Source organism: Lotus japonicus, chromosome 3 (assembly GCF_012489685.1).
Source record: "Lotus japonicus ecotype B-129 chromosome 3, LjGifu_v1.2".
Lineage (NCBI taxonomy): Eukaryota > Viridiplantae > Streptophyta > Magnoliopsida > Fabales > Fabaceae > Lotus > Lotus japonicus.
Genome location: NC_080043.1, coordinates 38330980 through 38345020, shown reverse-complemented (window position 1 = coordinate 38345020; position 14041 = coordinate 38330980).

Below are 14041 nucleotides of genomic sequence, written 5' to 3'. Positions count from 1 at the left end.
TATTTAGTGCAAAACTAACTGGTTACTATACTTTATATGCGTGTTATGCATTCTCAAGTTTAGACAAGATCTAATTTTTAAATTATGAAAATCATAATTTGTTTCAAATGTTAGCATATGATTTACGATTCAATTAAAACTACTATATCTCACCATTTCTCATTTCATTAAAGATATCTTTATAACTACTTACATGTTAAAAACTCAACATCCTATTGACTATGTTTAATTTCATATAGCTTAAGTTGACTTTTTTTAGGGGCATAGCTTAAGTTGATGAATGTACTAATATATCTTCTTCTTTTTTTTCAGGGAAATGACTTTATCTCAACAAAGAAAAGGTGGTGAAGATCATCGTCACAAAATAATTATATTGGTACTTTTTTTTCTTGTTATATGTGTATTTACATATTTACCGTACAAAATTATTTTAATTATAATAAGATATGCTGAAGCACGTGCAGAAGCAACACGTGCTCAAGCACGACCTTCGATTGAATTGAGTATGTTATTTTTTATTCAGATAACCCACTCCCGTTCAATCTAATTGAGTGCGCCATATGTTTTGATACTTTTGTAGACGATGACGCACTTCTCAGTTATCCATACAGACACGCATATCATGCGAATTGCGTGTCTGAATATGCTTCACAAAATAGACTATGTCAATGTGTGAAAATCGCATAACATAAAAGCTATGTTTAGTCTGTGTTCATCATTCTCAAAAACATTTTTAAAAACTATATGATTAAAAAAATGAAAATGTAGAAAAATGAAGCGTGCAGAAGCAGCACGTGCTCAAGCACGACCTCCGATTGAATTGAGTAGGTTATCTTCTCATTCAGATAACCCACTCCCGTTCAATCTAACTGAGTGCGCCATATGTTTTGATACTTTTGTAGACGATGACGCACTTCTCAGTTATCCATGTGCGAATTGCGTGTCTGAATATGCTTCACAAAATAGACCATGTCAATGTGTGGAAATCGCATAGCATAAAAGTTATGTTTAGTCTGTGTTCATCATTCTCAGAAACATTTTTTAAAACTATATGATTACAAAAATGAAAATGTAGAAAAATGAAGTGTTAGTTAAAAGCAACTTTTACTTCGATGAGAATGTAAGATTCTTAGTCTTTGACATTAGAATGAAATTTATACAAAACATGAATAATTTACATGTTTGAGAGTCTAACATACTTGGTAATAGATTTTTCAAAGCTTGCAGCAAACACCAAACCAAGAAATAGTAGTTTAGAAAGTCCACATATTGTTTGAAGTTGAATTGTAGTTTAAGTATTGCTTAAACTTAATTTATTGTATATTTTTATTGGATTTAATATAATAAACTAGTCTTCTATTCCACTTTCTTCAAAATCTCCAAATTTGTGCATAACTTCTATCATAAACATTACTGAAACTTGTCACTTTTAGATTTTTCGCAAAGAACCCAAAAATGATTTGAATTCAATTTTAGATTGTTTGTTGATTCATTTATTTACCAAAAATATACATAAACATCATATATGTGCACTAGAGATGTGGTGTTCCATGAGCAGATGCTTCTATACATTTTAGAAATTGAATATTATCACTTTCCCATGTATGAGATTATCTTCCTTTGTGAATCTCGATAAGTTCATCTTTTGTATATTGTAATACTCTTGTGCTCAACTTCCATTACTTCATCATGAAGACAAGGTATAAATCCTCCTCCGGAACCTAGGGAAGTTTAAAACAGAGATACCACAAATCATATGATATGAATTAACTCCTGGCCAAGATTGACATTCTCTGATGTTAGTGGAATTACCCGTGCAAGACACGAGTGACTTTTGTTATATTCCGGTTTTAAGTTGCTTTTGAAATAATCAATTTTTTTTGCAATTTATTTTTAAGTGAAAAACAATTTTGCATTTGTAAATAAGCATAAATTAATTAATTTTGCATCACGTACTCTTGTTAGGGTATTAGTGGAATTATAAAATTGTAAATCTAAATGTTGTGTGGCACTATATTTTTTACCTTTGAGTAAATACATCTTAACAATTGTTTTAAATATATATGTTTCGAACATTGTGTTTTAAGAAGTGCAATGTGTTTTAATCTATCGTCACCTTTTTTCTTATTTCATTATGATATAATTTAATTTTTTAAAAATTTAAAAAATTAATTTTAGTCCACTTTTGAACTCAAAATCTGATTATAATTCTGTTGCCTACATACTGTTTCTTCTTTCTGCTCAACATTGATCAAATTTTTCTTTCGCTAGAATATTGAGTTATATTAAAACTTTAAATTCTTTTCCATATGTGTGTGCGCGTGCGGAGTGCGTGCGTGTGTGTATTTTCTATGTGTGCGTGGGGTTAAGTGGATGAGCCCTATTGCAAGTAAGTCAAGGTAGTTACTCAAGTGGTTAAGTCCTGTTTGCAGCTCACTTTGCAGCTCCAGTTATTTAATAAATGCAATTTCTACTTCCCATGAAAGTTCTGAACATGTCCATGATGTTAGATAATGTTCCTCCAAAGTAAATTGAAATCATGTATGAGTAATGTATCAAGCCGAGCAGTTAGCATATGCGGTCTCTCCAAGGAGAGCTTCACTTATTAGATTTTTTGAGAAGAGAAGAGAAAGGTGGGTAAGACCTTACAAGCATGAGGGTAGCAGTTCAGGAGGTCAGAGTTCCAAAGACTTGGACCTGGACCTGGACCTTCACTTGTAGCTTATGGGGATTTCATCCTACATATTGCATTTTTCGTGCAGGTTACTTTTACTATATAATATTTACAATTTGTGTAATTTTATATTTATGCAACTTTGTACAATTTTTAATTGCACAAATATATAAATGTTTGGTATATATATTATTTATTGGGTTAATCATCAAATTAGTCTCTGTGTTTGTAAGGTGATTTGAGTTTAGTTTGTCGCCGAAAAATAATTTGGTTTCCATCCTCACGATTGTGGAAGTTTTGATTTTAGTCATCGTCGGAGAACAGAGCTCCGGTGAGGCTGTTGAGTGGCAGGTCAGAGCTGACATGTCATTATCCACGTCATTTTTTATTAATTTTGATTTTCACCTATTTAATTAATAATATAAACCAGGTAGATATACGAACATTCTGCGCAAGAGGCACTATAACTAGAATTTGTGCTATGCTTGATTGGGATTGGAAAGTGTTCTTTACGACCATTGATAGGGATAGAAATTGTGCAGCTGACTTGTTAGCTCACAGAGCCTCTCATGACGGTTCACATCATCGTATCTAGAGAATTCAACCTCTAGGGGTTGTTTTGACGTTGCACCATGATGCTATAGCGTAGTATGTTTTGTTTAAATCTTCCTATGTAACAAATAAAAGATACAACTTCTCGACAAAAAAATCAACCAAAAGCAACTTAACAAACCCTCTAATATATAGAATTTAGGGAATTGATATTACCATCACCAATGCAATTGATCATCTTTAAAAAGTCATTTCCTAAAATATCATCTGCTTCATTGTTTATCGGGTTCTGGAAACCCAGTACACATTATAAAGCACACTTGCTTCTGGATTCTTGTTACATATATAACATTTAGTAAAATATACTTTAGAAACTTAAATTTCCGAAATATACATAGAAATGTACCGACTATGAAAAACCAGAAAAAACTTCAACGTTTTGATTTCTAGAACCTAGAAGCGTTTTGTAACACCCCGATTTCGGTGACATCACTTTAGTAACCAAAAAGAGAATAAAGCGGAAAAACGTGAATATTTTTTTTTTCGATTTGTTTAAATAATAAAACTAAAGACTTAATGAAGTAAAGACTCTACAACAAAAGACAGCAGAACTAATATACAATATATTTACAGCCCTCGCTGTAAGTAGTGAACCACGTCACGAGTATCCTCCAGTGACGGGAAGTAACCGAAAGTAGCGCTCGTAGGCAATATGTACAAGCCAAAATGAAAGGTCAAGTGTTCGCAACACAGTCCTCCAAAAACGAGAATAAGTCAGCCCAAATGGCCTAAACAAGACCTCCTAGTCCAACCAACTCTCTGTGATTTCCGTAAAGAAAACCACACAAAAAGCTAACGGTCAGGAAACTACCCTGTCCCAAAATGAAACATGACGTCCAGAGCTATGACTCTACTCCTACACTAATCCTGTCTAGAGGAGTTCACCCCAGCACTCACAACTACATGTTAGCGTGATCATCGTCCGAATCGAAATCCAGAACGACTAGGTCAATGTACACCATCCTTCCCCCTCTCGCTACTACGACACGCTCATGTGCTGGTCTCACGGGTTTAGGGCCCGAGCCAAGGTCATCAATGACAGCAACAGTAGGTGAGCTAGAATCTGAAGAAGTCCCTCCCACAGGCTCCTCCTCCGAGGGGTCCTCATCATCCGAAGATGACGGTGGTGGTGGTACTCCTACACCGGGTCCGCAGTGCACGCCAGGTGGCAGGTTGAAGCTGACAGTACATCTCCTCAGCACTCCTTCTGTCAAGTGTCCCAGACTGTCGACACGGTCTTCCATAATCCTCCCCGAGTTAGTCGCTCGGTGGCCAGCGGGGTCGACCACCCATAAGCCGGGGTCCTCCTGGTCAAGCATCTCAAATCTAGTCCCCCACGAAGGGTGAACCATCGTGAGCCAGTCCGCCATGGACATCTGACAATGGGCGTAGTCCACCAAAGCACACACAGAAGATGCGAGGGTCAACTCCAAAGAATTACATAAGTAATAACTCCAATAGATAAAGTTTAAGGGATAGCTACTTAGGCTTATAAGTTAGTGATAGCAGCATAAAATTGTATATCTCCCAATGAATATAAATGACAATAATAACAATTAACATGCATCAAGTAAGATTAACAAGTATCAATCACACTCGGCAACTAAGTCAGTATGCATGTTGCATGAATGAGATGACGAGGAACAAGATGCAATCCGGAGGGATGGACATCAACGAGTCAGCCCTAACACCAGCAACGGTGGAACCATTTCCGCTCGCGTGCCTCTTATACCAAACAAAAGGTAGTCAGATCAGCAGTAAACCCCGAAGGCCTGCCATTTCCGTCTGCTACTAAGAATCACCGCAGTGTTCTTATGTGGAAATCCGGGTCTTAAGACTATTTTGGAATCCACCGAGGTCCGGCATCCCACCGTGTATTAACCCCAGAAATGTGTGCATGAATGCAAAGTGATTAGCCAAACAACGTCTCCGACCTCACTCGACACGTCGCCACGTGTTCTAACTAACTTATTGTCTCTAAAAAGAATACCCTAAGGCAAATGTCGATTCTGCGACAAAAGACAATTAATTATAAAAAGGTATTATCTCATGATGACTTCTCGAATCATCCGACTCATCTCCATCCGATGGTCAAAACTGCTCAGCGAGCAAAGAGTATCAACATACTCGGAAACTACCAGTTTCCCGGCTTATCTTTTAGATAGCCAAACAACAAAACTGCTCCTCGAGCAAAAGAGTATTAACATACTCAGAACTCATTAATTTCCCCAACACTTGGATTCGACGACACTTCTCTTTTTCCAAAACTAATATTCAACCCTAAGCTTTCATCTGAGGTTGTTATCATTATTTAAAGGTTCAGAGGTTGTTTAGTGTCTTATGAATTTTCCTCGTAAAATAGTTTCCATTTAGTTTTATCTCTAATCTTATGAGTTTAAAAGATCCCATAATCCCAAGTAACTCCCAGAGAAAGTCTCGATCCACTAAAACAATAACAAAGCCCGAACCTCCGTTCGTCCCGTCAAACTTTCTCAAAATCTCATGATAAGTGTGGCATAACTGCCCGTTATCCTCACTCTGAAGTACAACAGATATATGTGTAATTGCATAGTCAACTTAGCACAATCCAACAGTCATGGCACATATATCAACACATCCTAGATTAACCATTTAGCACATAGCATGTAGATCAATATCAACACATCCTAGATTAACCACTTAGCACATAGCATGTGAATCACTCTCAAAAACAATCAAGAGATGAATAATCATCATTGTCAGCCGAAGCCTCAGAAAACATTTCCCAGTCAATCACAATCAAGTGCATAAACAATAAATCAAGTCGAATTTGTCGACACCTAAAGCATTAACTAGTATTCAGTGAGTAGCCCTCATCTATAGCTCTCCAGTGTTATCCTCCAACGTTCCTTCACAATCTCCTCCTTCCTCTCCTTGGAATTCCTCAAATGAACCTTAGAGCAAAAACCACAAAATTCAATCACAATCAGTCAGAAACTCAGCACTCAATACTTACTAAGGTTACACGAAGTAGCATATGCTCCGAAGTACGATAATCTAACGCGATATGATAAGTTTTCGAAAAAGGAATTTTTCATCCCCTCCTTGGAGTGCTCTCGGCCACACACACTAATTGTGTGCGCCGATTTTCTTCGATCAAACTTGGTTCCTAGGTTATCATTAGTCGTAACTAAGGCGGATCAAAGCTCGGAAAAATTATCGGATCGAAAACTGTCGCAGGGGTATTTTGGTCAATATTTTTAGCTCAGAATTTCAAAATTGGAATTTCGAAAAGCAAATTTGATGGGGACGTCACCAACGACGTTTAGGGCGACTAATCCTAATAACACTAAGCTTAGTCGAGAGTTTTAAGCCTAAAGGGCGAAACTTTAGCCAAAAATGGGTATTTTAAGCAGAATTGAAACTCGGCGGCAGTTCGGCGAGAATCGGCGAAATGTAATCCGCTAAACATGCTCTTGGGCATGCAGGGAAGAGGTTTAGATAGAAAGATGAAGTTATTTGGACAGTTTTGCAAAAAGCTCAAAACTTAGAGCACAGAAAGACATAGAGAAAAACGACAGAATTGACGATCAGAAGTAAGGAATAGCATCTATACCTCGAGATCTTCAAGTAGCAACTGTCGATGCAACGATCAGGCAAGAATCGGCGAAAAATCTTTTCTCCCCTCCTTCTCCTCTTGCTCGCGGGTTTGATGGTGGAAATGGTGAAGATCTTTAATTTTTTTCAAGCTATTTATAGGTAATGGAAAATGCGGAAAAATGAAAATTTCGCGATTCCGATTTTTCCTGTGCCATCCTCCGTGAATTCTAAGATAGGTTCTGGCGACAGAATTCCAGAACTCAAAAGAGGTTTCTTGGAATTAAGGTAAACGATCCAAAGTCGGTGTAAATCTATTTTACCCGAAAAACTACTTTTTGCAGTGAATGTCGGATGAGAAAACTTTTTTTTGAAGAAAGATTGGAAAGCTCGAGAGAAATAGGTGTACGCATGTGGAATCTTTGTTTGAAGCTCCGAATAGGAAAATCTTCACCAAACGTTCATTCTAGGTTTCTTGAGCTATCAGGGTTTTAGTTTCGGCAAACCTCCGAGAATTAGAATCGGACGTTCGTGCATTCCAGGGTTTCGTATCGAAATGCTTGTCATGGAAGGATTAAGAGAAGTTCTAACATTTCTCTGAAGATTTTTGGAATTAGTTTTCATCGTGTCTTTAAGTGAAAATTAGTCGTTTACTGACTCTCTCGTCCTAGGTATAAGCGAATACTACTTGTGCTATAACTTTTATCGACTTTGATACAATCCTTAGTCTTTTCCTGAACTTTCTCCTTCATAAATTCATTCCATTCAAATAACACTTGTTCAGGTTTTCCTTCACGATACATCAAACCTAATCGTGAATAGGAATTTCATTCACTTATTCTAAGCTTTAAAAACTTGGGTCTCACACGTTTCAAACATTTCTTTCTAGATTTGCTCGACCTAGCTCGCAACAGAACTTCTTGGCCGAGGAGAGGAGAAATGGTGGAAGTTATGATTAGGGAAAATGGTGACAAAAAATGGTGAAGGAAAATGGCGGGGAGTGATAGTGAAGGAAAATAGTGAGAAGAGAGAGAGAAGGAATTTATAGATAAATACTTAAATGTCATTGTTTTCTTCAAGGGATCCCAAAATATTTGTAGTAACATTATTAAGTTTGGTATCTATCTATCTATCTATCTATAAACTATATAAAGGGAGAGTTTGTGCAACTTTGGGGGCAAACCAGTCATTCAACAATTAATTTCAAAAACTATGAAAGTTGGGCATGGGTATTTCAGTAAAAACAGTAATTTATTTCCCTTGGATTGAATCTCAGCCATTGATTCACAAGCATTTGATTTACCAAAGTGCCTAATAGTGAATTATGAGAAGTTAAAAAATTAAGGCAATTTAGGAGTTACATACATTTAAGAAATTAATTTATAAGAAGTTAAAAAATATAAACCTTTAATATCCCACTTTAAATTACCTAATGATGTTACAACAACCATTCATATTCTACAATCATATTCTCATATGCTTTCTATTATTGCATAGAAAATAAAAAATGTCTTAAATGTACATATAGGCTACATATTTTTATAAGCACAAAATTTTTTACAAAAATATTAATGCAATTTAGAATTTACATATAAATTAAGAGATTAATTTAGAAGAAGTTTAAAAATTTGTAACCTTCAAAATTGGTTTTAAATCCTACATCAAATTATATAATCATGACACAAAAATAAATAATTAAATCCAAGAGGAAAAATCATTCCGCTTCTATAACTCCATTCTCATTTGCCTACGATATAAATAACAAAAAAAGTCTTCATCTCATCACACAGTTTCCCACTCAAACATCTTTATGTTTAAAACGATTTCTCACCCTTTCGCATTGTTGCATATGCCTCAGTCTAAAAAATAGATAACTTGGTTTGCAAAAGAACCATTGTTTATCGCCCTCTAAATGAGGCTGGAAGGTGAAGATCGCAAGCATAATTCATCAAATTATGGATCTTCGACCAACGACACAAGTAAGTTTCGTACATATCAATTTTTTAATTCTTTCTTTTTTCTTATCCAATTTTTTCTATAAGTTTAACATTCATGAATCCACCATTTTCATATAATGTCTAATTCTAACATAGAATCAAATCAATCGAGTCAAGGAATTTCTATGAGGTTTCAACAATCTAACATTTCTAATTGTAAAACAACTTTTATTTGATTTATGTTGTGCCGATGTTTTGTTAATTAAATTGCTTTTATATATTTTCTAAAAAATATTTTCAATGTAAATATTTGTATACCACAACAAAACACAACATTGTGAATCTCCCATGTAAAGGGTTTGACACGAAGCAAAAATTCATCGGTTCAGAGAAACCATGTCAACGGCGAAGGGACTTCTGCAAGCATTCAACAACCAAACATTTCAAATGGTATGTTTCCAAAACAAAACAAAAAAAAAATCAGTTATTTTGTGTCGGTGCTTGATTATCTAAATTGCTTTTATATATTCCCTAAGTATTATTTTAAATGGAAATATTTGAACAAAACAATGCAGCAGATCAAAGCACAACAATATGTATCTCCCATGTAAAGGCCTCGGCACGAAGCCAAAATTCACAAGTTCGGAGAAACCATGTCAATGATTTAAGAAGTAAGTATATGTCATTTAATTTAATTTAGGTTTTTTATTATTGCTACTAGATATTTATTAATAAAAAAATAATATAACATTTGACTAAAATCATATCACACTATTTTAATCCAAAAATTCAATAGGTGGTCTAATCCAAACATTCCATGCATCTTTTCGATCTCGGTAAGGATATTGATTCTTCAAGTGCCTTGACTTTCCACCAACATGAAAATTTAAATTATAGCATAATTTTAATAAACTCCCCTTATAAATTGCTAAGAAGCTTCACCCAATTTCGACCATGATAGCTCATAATATGATGCACTTATGTTAATTTATTTTAATGCATTTTTCATAAAATTTACATCGATATTTATTTTACCACAAAAAAATTACTTTCACAAACTAACATATTTTTTCAAGTATATTTAATTTAATTAAAAAATGGAATAATGGTTATTAAAATTATAATATTAATAAAAAAAATATAACTCATTATGTTGCTATAAAAGTTTACCTCATTTAGAATTCCATAATATAGTATTTTTTTAAAGTTTATAAACCAAGCAAATATGTACCAAAAAAGGATGATGATGATAAAAGATACACTTTTAAATAGTTTTTGTTAAAACTAATATCACCTCATTAATTTTTGTTTTTGTATGTTAGCTCATAGGTTCCAATTATGAATATCATGTTTTGAATGTGTCTATTCTAACTATTTTGGACCGATACAATCATTCTATATCAGAATGAAAAATTTTTTAAGTTAGTTATTTTGACCCGTCCAAACTTCCAAGTTCTATTTCAAAACCTAAGGAAGATTGATGTTAATGAAAGCAGGCACTTCTCTTTGCTCAATTGAAAAATTATAAGTTGATCTTTTTAATGACAACAACTTCTACTTATTTTTCTTTGGATATTTTACTATAGCCCTTGAATAGATGTTGTTTATTTTGATACATGTGTTCTTCTTTTCATTTATCATTTCTTTTATTTCTGCCCCCACAGAAAACCATAATGAGTTCTTTTGGTTTGTTTGTTTATCCTGTTAAAAAAACATAGAATTCCATGAAAAGGTGATCCCCCAGCCCTCTATGACCCATATTGTATACCTCAGACACGGTGGTGCTTCTACCTGTAGGTTGTAGGAGTCATGCTGAGAAGGTTGTACCCATGTCAAGTCTCTTTAATGACCAAATGGTATATGATGGCTGCAACAGAGGATCTCATATCATAACATTCAATGTAGTAACCAAAAAGGTTTAGACTTTTTTCCTCTGCACCCCACTGGAATTTTGGAAGGAAAAACAACAAGGGACAAGAGTTCAGTTTCTGAGAATAGTTCCAAGTATTCTTTATTCTTATTTTTTTAAATTCTTCTACCTTTACGATAAATTTAAATTTGATGATTTTTGGAGAACATGTAGTGTTCATTTGATTTTTCCATTCTAAAACTCATGAAGGTTGTTAAGTTTTGTTAGGACATCGTAAAACAAAAAAAAATTGTTAAATATTTATATAAAAACTAAATTAAATCATTCAATATTTAGAAAACAACCACAAAGAAATATAAATATTACGCTTCTTAAAAAAGTGAAACGCATTTACCGTAAAACTAAAAAAAATAAAATTTATATTTTGTAGAGTTAATTTAGAAAATCTATTTTAATAATCATAACAAAAAATAATATAAATTTTAAAAAATTTCATGTTATACACAAAAAGACACGGGTCAAAAACTTATCTACAAAATAATTTTGATACTTTAACAAATTACATAATTTTTTACCCGTTAACTAATATTAGATCTAAATTGAATTTATAATGAATTTTGGTCATTCTTTAGATATAATGAAGAAGACGTTTTTGAAACCTTGAGGGTAAGGTAATAATTTAACAATTTATTATACTACATTGAAAATTTGACTATAATTATTTTGGTAAAAATGCAAATTATTCTCCCATATTTAATCACGACCGTTCGTTTCATAGCAATCTCATTGTCCTTTTGCATTCCCAAATCTATTCATTGAACTTAATTGTAAAAATCAATGCATTCACATAGGGGTCCTAAGAACCTTTGAAGAGACCTTCAATATTCTTAAGTTTTTTTAAACCTTAAATCTTCTGTAAAGCTTAAATTATAGGTATAAATACCTCTTTGTCCATACTTTTTTTTGCCGGTTTTCTTATATGATTTCATAGATTCGTTGGCTCATTGATTTGTATGCGTTTCACTATGAATTTTTTTTTTTGCAATTATTATATGCTTTTGTTCTTTTTGGATTATGAACCTTTTATACACTTTTTGGTGTTCTAAAACCATCACAAATGTAGGTGTCCAATAGTGGATTATATTGTTTTTATGTCCACCAATCTTTTTTATTCTGATTCTTTCCTTTATTTTTGGTACATCAGAAAGATAAATTACACCCTCTCGGGGTCGATCTCTAGACTTCCTCTCCCCTACCCATATGCCCCCAGCTCTTACTACTTGAGCTATCATTAGGGACTCAGTTTATTTGCTTAAATGTTAATCACTTCGCATATTATAAAAAAAACTTCACATTTTCTTTTTTGAAACTCTTCACATTTTCAAGTGTTAAGTAGATTAATTATTATATGAAAGACATAAAAAAACATGAAAAATAAGATGGTTTTATGATGTAAATCTCCTCACTTTAATTACTGTGATCAAAACAGTATCATGATTATGGAGTCATAAATATCTAATAAAAAAGTTATCTTTGTAACTTATATCCTACTTTATTTGCTTTATCGTCAATTAGGGTTTGTAACTGATATCCTACTCTATTTGCCTCATATCTTATAAATGACTCAATTTCTTCTTCTTCTTTTTTAAAATTAATTTCTACTACATTTATGAGGTTCATTTTGACAATAAAATTCATTAAAATATTCAAATCATAAATGAGATAGTACTCAACTTAATGTTCATATGTTTTTTCGTTGATTTCAAATACTCTCATTGGGACACAATACTATTTGAGCTAACATCATTTATATCATGGTGGCGTTAGGGAAAAAATATGTTTAAAACTATGAGGGATCATCACAATATCATCACATTGGGGTAAACAGCAAAAACACGTATGTTAAACACCTCATCTTTCACCTAAAACCTTAACACATTAGGTGTATGAATCATCTTACTTATAAACAACTCAAAATTTTCATTTTATTTCTATGTTAGACTTACTCACACTTGATAGTGCCTTTTATAATTATTTGAACAAACAAAATAAAATATAATTAACACAAGTTTTTTAAAAATTACAAACGAAAAACAAAAATGAATATCCCCCGTGCATCGCACGGGTAAAAAATACTAGTTAACTATAAAAAAATATTCTCAAGTATGATAGATTCACAAAACATCTAGAAGACTAGAAGTTCTATAAATTTCATCACAATACCATACCAAAGAGGGAAAATCTAACATTCCATTGGCAGTGAAAGTTATTCCCGACTAATTCTTATTTCAACTATTTTTTTAATTAAATAATTTTTATAAGAGAAAAATGATCCTTTTTTATAAACACTCCTATTTTTTTTTTACAAGAGTATATAATATATACACATATATTTTTTCCTTTGGTTACTAGTCCCCACGAGCGAGTTTCGGACATCGCAGCAAAGGATTGGAGCTAAAACAATCTGGGTAGCAGGCTAACAAGAAATAAAGTCATCTTCAAAGGAGGGGAAAAGAATGCTGAAAGAGTCTGGGAGCTAGCTCAGTTCAGGGCGTGGAACTGGCTTAGAGCCAGGTGCAAAAATTTAAGAGTCTCCATGTACGAGTGGATTGTCAATCCCTCTTACTGTTTAGATTTCTTAAAATAGCCCTATGCTATTTTCTTTCCTCAACCGTACAATCTAAGTGCTTTGACTATGGACTAGAGCTGAGAGGAATTGTGCCCAGTTCTCAACATGTGAAGGTGACTAGCTTTATTGGATTGTAAGCATCTTTGAAGGTTTGCCAGATAGTTTTCTTGTGCTTGTGCCGAGAGCATACAAGTCCTTTGAAGTATTTGGAAGTAATTGGACTTAGGGATGACAATGGAACTCGAACCCGCGGGTACCCGACCCGACCATACCCGATTTGACGGGCGAAACCCGCGTTGACTGGGTTTGGGTTCGGGTTCGAGTTCCACCCGATATGGAACCCTACCCGAAACCCGGTTCTGGGCATGTATATACAAAAATACCCTTATATAAATACATGTTAGTTAGAAATTAGCTAGGTTTGATTTTCATATTTCACTTACTCCATCTTTCAGCCACCACACCAGTGCTTCACTACGGCTTCTCCATCGATCTTTTGGATTTCACTTTCTCTCTTTTGCATGCGACCTTGGATTCAATAGCTTCTCCCTCAGAACTCTAGTGTCTCAAATCACCGACTCTTTATCCTCCCTTAATTCCAATAAATTTTCTCATGATTTTTTATGTGTTTCCTTCGTGAATTTGATAACTAGTTCTTTGTTTCTCTAGTCTTATGATTTCTGTGTGTTGCTTTTTGAAATTGATTTCAAGCATTTTGGTTATGGTATGATTGCTCAATGATT